General features: G+C 43.1%; 1 long non-coding RNA gene across 1 annotated transcript; it reads right to left on the reverse strand.

Moving 5' to 3' along the window:
• Window positions 1-2,772: 2,772 nt before the first annotated feature.
• LOC135388702 (uncharacterized) lies at window positions 2,773-6,129 on the reverse strand. Its single transcript, XR_010421502.1, has 2 exons — window positions 5,468-6,129; window positions 2,773-5,105 (listed from the first exon to the last, which is right to left on the reverse strand). It is a non-coding gene; the product is annotated as an uncharacterized LOC135388702 (long non-coding RNA).
• Window positions 6,130-9,386: the final 3,257 nt, after the last annotated feature.

A 9,386-nucleotide genomic window follows, 5' to 3' on the forward strand; every position in this document is an offset into this window, starting at 1 on the left:
AGCTCGACGCCGGATACCGCGTACCCGCTATAATGGCGCGTGATTCAAATCATTAATGGCAGCAGTAAATAAGTTTCGCGCTCTTCATAGCAATATCTGCTTTGCATCTAGCCTTTGCGTTGTGGCATGGCTTCCTTCAAAAAATTACGTTGTGACAAGTTATGGCATGGTTATGATATGCAGTGTTACTATACAAAATGCATGAACGAAAAAAAAAAAAAAAATCACATTTCTGACAAGGGGAACTTTTCAGACTTTTCACGAGGCTCCGTTTATAACCCCAGAGCTGGCTCTGTACAATGGTACAACCCAATCGGCAATTGTAATCTGTCTGTGTGTGCTCAAGGAATTGCGTACATAGTTTTCAATCTGCTGGAGGGGGCCGGGGCACCACGGCCCTTTTCATTTCCCAGAGGTCGGGCAAGCTGTCGGGAGGGGCGGATATAGAGGGGGTCCGGATGTCCTGACTCCCTAATTCCCCTGCTCAATCTGTCTTCACATAGTGTTCAATTGACCCTAGTTCGCGTGTCTCGCATATGCTGTCCATACCTGGACCCCCTCCTCAGAAAAATCCTGAATCCGCCCCTGACTGTCGGGGATTCCGTGTTGTGACGTTGTGAGGCAAATGTTCGTCGGATTTTCATATGCACTCGCATGAAACACGTGATTCTTAGGATATCCATCGAAACATTGTGTGTGAGCTGGGTAGACTTCTCGGAGCCTCCCCTACCCCTCCGGATAGTTTCGAGGTGCTCAGTCAGCCATGCCCCCACGCAATCGGCGCCTATGGGTCATACGCAACTGCATTGCAAGCACAAAACATCGTGTAGTAGTTGCTACGGAAGATGCTGACAAGCCGGAAGAAGTCCGCGTCTTATTGGCTTGCCAGCTTATTATTCGTAGCCCATCGAGCTAATTTAATTGTTGTCGCCACTGTTTGCAGAAGTTGTTATTTCACCACCGATATCCCTTTCAAACTCAAGCTGATTGCGTGCCGGGAATTGTACATTTCCTATGACCCAACTTCCACTCTATCTTGTACTCATTTTGCTTCTAACATTTTGCAAGTAAGGTCTGAACAGGTGCACGGTGAGCTACCGAACACAATTTGACCAGGCTCCTGGGAAAATGGGAAATTGACCGCAGAACAATGAGCGCATAAAACTAGAAATGTAGTGGGCCCTGATGTTGGTATGCAACCATGACTTTCCTTTCGTTGCAGCTAGAAGACAACTTGATGGATGATCAGAAATAGGACGCCATTTCACAGCTGGCCACAAAGCTGACCACGACCATCGTCTTTATATTTTAGAATTGTTTTATAGAATTGAATGTTGATTATAAGTGTACAAACATGTACATGTGACTTACTTTGCAATTCATTCCTGTATGCGCTTTGTTAATTTACGAACATTCAGTGATGTGCCAAACAATCTTTCCAGAATTTCTCCCAGCGACTCGCAACGGAGATGCCTTCTGGCGATACCGTTCACCACATGGTAAGCACACAAAACATGACACTCAACTCCAAATCAGAACTCTCCAACTCCAAATCAGGCCCAGAAGAAGAACAGTCTCTGTTCAAAATATCGGCGGCTTCTGTCCTGAGACAACTCCCTTCCTAACTCCAAATCAAAGTTGATCATGTGACATGAGCTTATTTTTATACATTTCACATGATAAGAACATCGAAATGCAAGGGCATAAAAATACATTTCTCTTACAGATGTTCCCAGAAAATCAGAAGGACAAAGGCGAAAGCAGAAGTGTGCATATCTTTGCCCTGAGTGCTTGAAAATATTGTACAACAAAGCTTCCGCCTGGAGACACTACGCCATGCATGTAAAATACAGAGAGTCATACAATCCGCCCTAAGAAGGATGTGACCAATGTAACGTGTCTGCCACAGGAGGCACCTCACATTGTACTTGATTAGTCTACTACTACGAGCTTTTTTTGTCTGTTCCTTCCTTGAAGTTAACTTCCGTTTAGTTCAAAGTATAATCAAGTAATGTTGTGCATAGCTCTGTCTTAATTTGTACTCACGGCAAAGTTGTGTGCCTAGTCGATTGTGCTAATAATGTTTTGTCAAAAGAGCTGTACAAGCACATTTTCTCTGTGTATGCTACTTTTTGTATTAGTGAATATGTGGGCGTAAAACAAGAAAATTCGCTTGCTAGAGTGGCCCAATACAATAAAGTTACACATGATCTTGTGAGTGGTGTAAATGTATTGTATCCTTCTATTATGTGGGCTGTGGGTTTCTTACCAACGCACCCAATACCTATGGTTCTACAGCTTCTGGGTCAATCAAAGACATCTAGCACATAAAAGGCTACTCAAAGCCTTTGAAATCCAATGAAAGACAGATATAATCCACACTGCCATTTAAGAGAGATTTGTTGGTGAAAGCAAGAAAGGTAGCTACCACAAATCTACTTTCGTGAACATATACCACATTTAATCACCAGGAGCTCTTTTGCAGAGTTGCGAAAAACGACAAGAAAATGCCCGCAGTTCTGCTTTGTTAGTATGAATGGACAAAGATACAAAAATATCTTGTGCACTATGATTCACCACCTTTTTTTTGCCAGTCATTGTCCAAAACGTGAGCATTAGCATTGGTGACATAAAATTACGCATCAATTTTTCTTCTCTCAAAGAGAACCACCCGCAAGTCAACGGTCTATGATAACTGTGCCTATACTGAGGGGCTGTGCATGTGTGTCACATATTTTTGCAACTTTCTTACATACCTATGTACAGTTCACATACTGAAAAATATGGTGCTTTTATTGACACATGTAGATCACACACTTGAGCAATACAGCCATTAAAGTGACAAGTATAAAGTGCTGCATAAGTTGTCATCTTTGTAAGTTTGCACATTTTTTTCTTCCATGAGAATACAGACAGCATAGTGCTTATCTGCACTTGAAAGCCACTCAGGTAGATATGCTGCAGTGATGACACATTCAAGCTAAACAGTATAAGTTGGGGAAAATTTCCCATTACTGCATATAAAACCTCTGGAGCTTCTCAAAGGCAGGTAAAGATCACTTGAAGACATCTTATATTTAGAGCCTGAAGTTTTCGAGAAATATTTTTTTCTAAATTCGGGGGGTAAAAATCGGTAAATAAACATGTGCACTAAATTCATGCGAATTCGAGTGAAAAAACTTCCATTGCGCTAAAATCGGGGAGAAATCGGACTCCGTTATTCAAACTAACTGTAGCAATTTGGTACAAACGGTGATGTAACTACATTTTTCTGCCAAACAAGTAAGTTGGTGCATTCCTATAGACATCCCAGAGAGGGCAATTTACCTGGTAAAAATCAGGTTTTACCCTAAAGAGGCAACCTTCAATTCGGGGTGCAAATTCGGGGAAGAATCGGGTAAAACCCTAAAACTTCAGGCTCTACTTATATTTTTGTTGCACGCTTCTTTGCTTAAGGAGCACTTGAAGGTTTTTGCAAGGTCTTATCACACTACAGTACCTGTAAATGCACCTTGCAGTCAGGAGTAAGGCAGTGGCTTACAAGCAGAGTACAAGGCAGTGGCTTACAAGAGAGGTCAAGCGTCCTTTGTGATAACCTTCAAGCAGGGCAACTTACTTATTTCAGCTTAAAGTATGTGGGCACATATTTTAACTATACTGCTACTTTACCACAAAATTTTGAAGTTGGAGTGACCAGCTTTCAACAGAGCAAGAATTTTGCTTCAGTAATTTAATCTGTATCTAATCAATCTGCACTAGTGGGCATTAATCACACAGTTTCATATAAACCTAGTGGTTCACCAGACGCAGATCACACGGGGTTACATAGAAATTGCTACACGGTTTAAAGTGTCACAAAAGGGTAAGAGACCATCCGACACGCTTCAAACATCACAAACTTCCAAGAAAGGAATTCCTGAAGTTGGAGCATAGAATGTTTTGCAGATGCTGCATCTATTTAGGAACAACAAAAGCGATGCAAAAGGTCTTGCATCATAATAGTCCAATGACTGATGGCACAACAGGTGATCATTGCTAAGAAAAACTGAAGGCAAACTGAAGTTGTCAGAAAGTGCAACGAGCAAGCTAATCACATCATTACATTCCACCATGTTGGATTGTCGACCAAACTGGTACTGAATAGTGCATGTGTTGTATATTGTCTACCGCTTGCTACTGGTGCAGCCTGTCGCCCACAAAGGTAACGTGAAGCAAACACAGGTGAATGTGATGAATTTTTACTAGAATAGGGAGTTAAATGCACGCAGCATTTTTGTTGTTTCTTAGCAATAATAGTGTCAACGACAAAAAAAAAAAAAGAAAAGAAAACCCAATAAGACTTCAGAGAAATCTTCATCAAACTCCAACGTATTGAGGACAGTTACGTGCTGCCTTATGTTTTGCAATGCAATTGCGATGTGGATTGTAATTTTGTGTCACACTGATAGACTTGTGGTCATGTAAGCCATTCTATAATGTGCCGAGGAGGAATTGTGTACATGTTAGTTGTTTTAAAGTGAGACACCTAATTAAATTATTAGTATGCTTACTAGCAAATCTACTTTCAACATCACACACAAGGCATTCTTAGTACAACATATCACATAACATGGAGAAAAACACAGTACGCCTCCTTGAACTCTATTTGGCCGCTAACGGGCAAGTGCGATACGATCGTGCAAGGCAACATAAAAGCCCCGTAGAAAAGAAATAGTTATGAGTATTTCCGTATCCTGAGATCATTTGGACTCTGAAGGCCTTTCAACTAGATTATGACTTCGAGGAAATGAACAGGTGCTATTTTCTTAGTGCAGGTACAAGACTCAGACCAGTTGACACAAGGACTGGAGGTGTGTCATCGAGGACATTCTCTTTCACAAAATTGCGATGCCTCGCACTTTTGAGGTGTTCCCTCAGCTTGTCTTTCCGAGAGAACGACCGTAAGCACACCAAGCAGTCGAATGTCTCACGAAACAGGGAATGCCGTTTCATGTGCCGTTTCATCGTGGAACGGTCGAAGAATTTCTTCTGGCAGTAAGGGCAGCTATTTGGTGGATTTGTATTTCTTGAGGCAGGATGAAGACTCCCTCGGTGGGTAGAGGCACCTGCGACAAACGTGAAACGAGAACAAAAATTCAGAATTCACGCTCAATGCCATCTAATCCAGCAACTGTCCACTCTAAAAGAAATGTAGACAAGATATACAATTATGTCTGTCGATCGTGAAACAAGTTCACACAGCAGATGATATATTACTACATAGTTCCCACGGTATGCTACCGTCTGCACAATATATCACTACATCATGAGGCAGTTTCCCAAAAATGTTACGGACGGCTTTCGTAGCTATTCTATATAAGTGAGCTTGCTCCGTCCTTGGTTCTTTTTTTTTTTTCCTTTCTCTCTCTCCTGCTCGTTTGCGTTCCTGAAAAATAAAAAATGAAGTTTGAAACGCTGCGGGGCGTACTCAATGCAAGGACTCAAGTTTGTCATGCAGAAGGGACAGGGCGCAGACAAACTGGTGCATAACGCGCAAAGAACAAACTGTGTGACCGTCTCTGACAATCTTGTCGTGTTTGTTTCTTCGTCCCGTGTCTCTCGGTTTTTGTTCCTTATATCGTGCATAGACGCAGCCACCTGTGTCATGCAGTCCCGTCTTTCATACCCACGCCACACACTCTCACATGCCGAAATCACAAGTGTGCACAACAACATATGTTCACCAGCAGTCACAACACCTATCGATGTCAACCGAAACTATGATACAAACCGTCCAACACCAAACAAACAGTAAGACAGCACACCAGCAACCGAACATGCATTTGCATACAAAGCCGCACTGAAGCAATCTACATCTGCTAGAAAACAACAATTCTGCGACACAATTATCGCTCTCTATAAACCCTAACGATGCCCGCACAATGAAAGAACTTGACCGTTTTGTATTTTGAGCATTCGTATTTGCGCGGTGCACGCCTGCCGACCACAACAAAGCAATGAGCAATGTGACGCCTGTTTGTTTTGACAGAGTAGTTCGTTGACGCGACGCTAGGGCGCTATTGTGGCTATTGCTGAATGAAGAGGCCAGAGGCGTAGAAGGGTTGGAGCGGGGTCGCGGGGTGAAGGTCGAAGTAGTTGAAGGTTGAACCTGGGTTGAACCAGATTGAACCGTGGTTCGGATGTTCGAGCCGCGGACGTCATAGAAAGGCAAACAAGTTTTTGGACCCAGAGGACTAGAGCCAGTTAGGCGCGCGACACGGATGTACGTAGATTCGCGGGCTAATTTAATTTGGACAAACACTATCCTGCTCCACTATTTCATGCAGAAAAAGTCGGAGACAAAAAAAAGAAGGCATTCTCCATCCCAGATTGCATCAGAATCCCAAGCGGGGGGTCATTAGCGTCATAAAAGCTTAACGAATTATAACCGGCATCTGTCTGAAGCCGAAATAGCCAGGACCCCCTGTAAGGTTGCATAGGTAAAAAAAGTTTGGGGGATGTCAAAAAAACATTTCGGGTGTTGTTATGGGGGGGGGGGGGGATAAATCACTGGATTGCATGGTACAGGCCATAAAATGTCAACCTGTCTGATTTCTCGTGTTTGGGCTCGTGTATATGTCTGTCTTTGTTTTAAACAGGATTTCAACTTACAGCCAACGCTTTGATTGAGCTACAATCGTCAACGTTTTTCTCATGACTTCCCTACTTACCTTGTATGACTGACATCACTCTTCATTCTGATGTACCTTATCTGATCCCAACATAGTGTCAACACAGGCAGAGCATGGTCCATTCCCAACGTAAACAGAAGTTCATGATACATAAATTGCCGATTGGTCGTAAAGTTTCCTCTCCCGAAGTCTGTGGAGGTATGTGCAAAATACAGACACATTCGATGAGTCTTGTCCGTTCATGTATCCTGTGTGCACATTGCCCCAGACTCGGGGAAAATGTTACCAAAGACTAGTCTACACCAGCTGGCTTGCATTTTATTTCTATGTTCTTTAAGTTGCTGGTCACAACTCCTATGTGGCTTTGCATCAGCCTTCACACTCCTCAAGCGCTGGGTACTTCGAACGTCACACGCGTTAACATTATGCTTGACAAATCAGGAAGAAATAAGAGCACGACTCTGCTGTTCCTCAGCTTTATTTACCCTTCATACACTGTGACATCACACGCTGAACACGTGCTACTTCCATGGACTCTGTAAGCACACTTACTAAAAACTGCTCTAAATCCTGCACCAGAATAACTTTTTTTTTTGCTTGCCAAGCACGCGGAAATGCTGTACGGCACAACAATTACTTCACATGGGACTTCGAATGCACAACACATTTCCTGGAATATCGTAATCTGCTTCGATGCAACGGCTCATTTGTTTTCGGAACCCTGAGACCTGTGCACGTTAAATATGTGTTCTTTCACGTAGTCCTTGCGGGCGAACATTTTGAAACAAATGTTGCACGGAAATCTCTTTCGATTGTTGAACAGGTGTCGGTCCATGTGGCGTCGCAAGCTGCTGCTGTTGTAGAACGTCTTGTGGCACACGGTACACTCGTTTCCAGAAACTGTTACCTCCAGCCCGCCTGGTTGTACGTAATAATCTGGGAGGAGAAGCATACTTTTTACTCAGAAACAAGATGTACAACAGCATATTGGGGGGGGGGGGGGGGGATGGGTAAAAAGAGTACATGCTGGAGAATGACAATATTCAGAGTACAAACAAAAAGGACGAGTATTATCTTTTAAACCGTTCTATAGGGCTGTGCGAATATTCAAACTTTTCTAATATCGAAGCGAATAATTGTGCGTTCGATACGAATTCCGAATCGAATATAGAATTCTGTATTCGAATTTTGAATCGAGACCATGCCTCTTCCAAACGGAATATACTTGAATATATATTTCCAAAACTGCCACTCGTAAGCACGAAGACATCAAAAGAGAGGGTATAAAACAAAGCGAGTTCTGCTACATCTGAAAGGCCGTACACATATCTGGCTGTGTGCATGTGCTCGGTTCCGTTATACAACTATTAGCTTCGTATTCGCTTCGGTTCTAAATTGCTGTTCGCACAGCCCTACAGTTGAATTTGACACTCTGTACGGTGCTCGTGCAGAGGAGTTCACATTAAGTCATCTCGAATATGACGCTTTTCCTCCTTTATTTTTACGTCTGTTCAAAAGGTACAACTGGACATGTCTTATTGCAGCAGGAAGCTATTACAGGCCGTATTGCGGCTTTTCTGTATCAACAGTGCATAGTGTACTGTAGGCCATATATTTTTAAGACTTGCATCTGATAGAAATAACATAATATTTCATATAAAGGACACACTGTGCACTAGAAACATTCACCTGAGGTAGAGAAGCATGCAATATAAGAGAGTGGGATGCAAGGAGCAAAGACCCCAACACTGAAGGCCTAACATCAAGGCCTTCACTGTGATTGCTCAAGGGTGCCGTTAAAATAAATAATGAGCAGGTGGCTCAAACCCCTGTCACACGGGTAGTCTTCAATTGTCGTTGAAACCTATGGCCATCGAACATGCGTGTAATGCAACCAAGTGTGTAACGTGTCAACTACTCAGAGAGCATTGGGTCCAATGTCCCCTGGCAGGTTGACACGTTACACACCTGGTGGCACTACGTGCACTCTTGAGCAATCACAGTTGAGGCCTTGGTGTTAGATCTGGGTCAGGGTTCAAAAATATAAATCAAGTGAAAAGGAAAGGAACAACATTTCTAAAAGCAGCACGCTAGACGAGACACGAAACAGACTATATGCAGGACAACCTATACAACAGCAAGACAACATTAGGTTGTCCAGTCTTGTCCTTTGTGTCTCCATCTAGTGTGCTGCTTTTAGATACATTGTGGAGCACCCAACTACCCCACATCGCAAGGCCAGTCAAGAAAAGGAACATAAAAATGCAAACTGTCAATAGGGTTGACAAGACAGTCTGTTTACTCATAGTAATGCAGTAGCACCATTTGTTGAACTGTACCAGCGGTGTAGCCAGAAAAATATTTCGGGAGGGGTTCCATGGGGACTTTACATGGGAGAAGGGAATTTTCCCCTCGTATCCCTCTCCCAAATGCACTACCAATGGTACCATTTTGGGAGGGGGGGTGCTGAACACCTAGAGATACCCCACCCCCACTCCCGGCTATGCCAGTGAACTGTATTAGGGGTTCGGGCATGAAGAACTGTTAATAGAACAAGTATGCACATGGATGTCACCAAGTCACGTCTTAACCATGGCACACAATGTTGGTTTGATCGATTACAATGCTTCACGATTGTGAGCTATGCCAGCTTGCGTCACATTCAGTAGCAATGCAGTTGTGTTCCGCTGCAGCAATAACAAAAATATAAATTTT

This window comes from Ornithodoros turicata, chromosome 3 (assembly GCF_037126465.1).
Source record: "Ornithodoros turicata isolate Travis chromosome 3, ASM3712646v1, whole genome shotgun sequence".
Lineage (NCBI taxonomy): Eukaryota > Metazoa > Arthropoda > Arachnida > Ixodida > Argasidae > Ornithodoros > Ornithodoros turicata.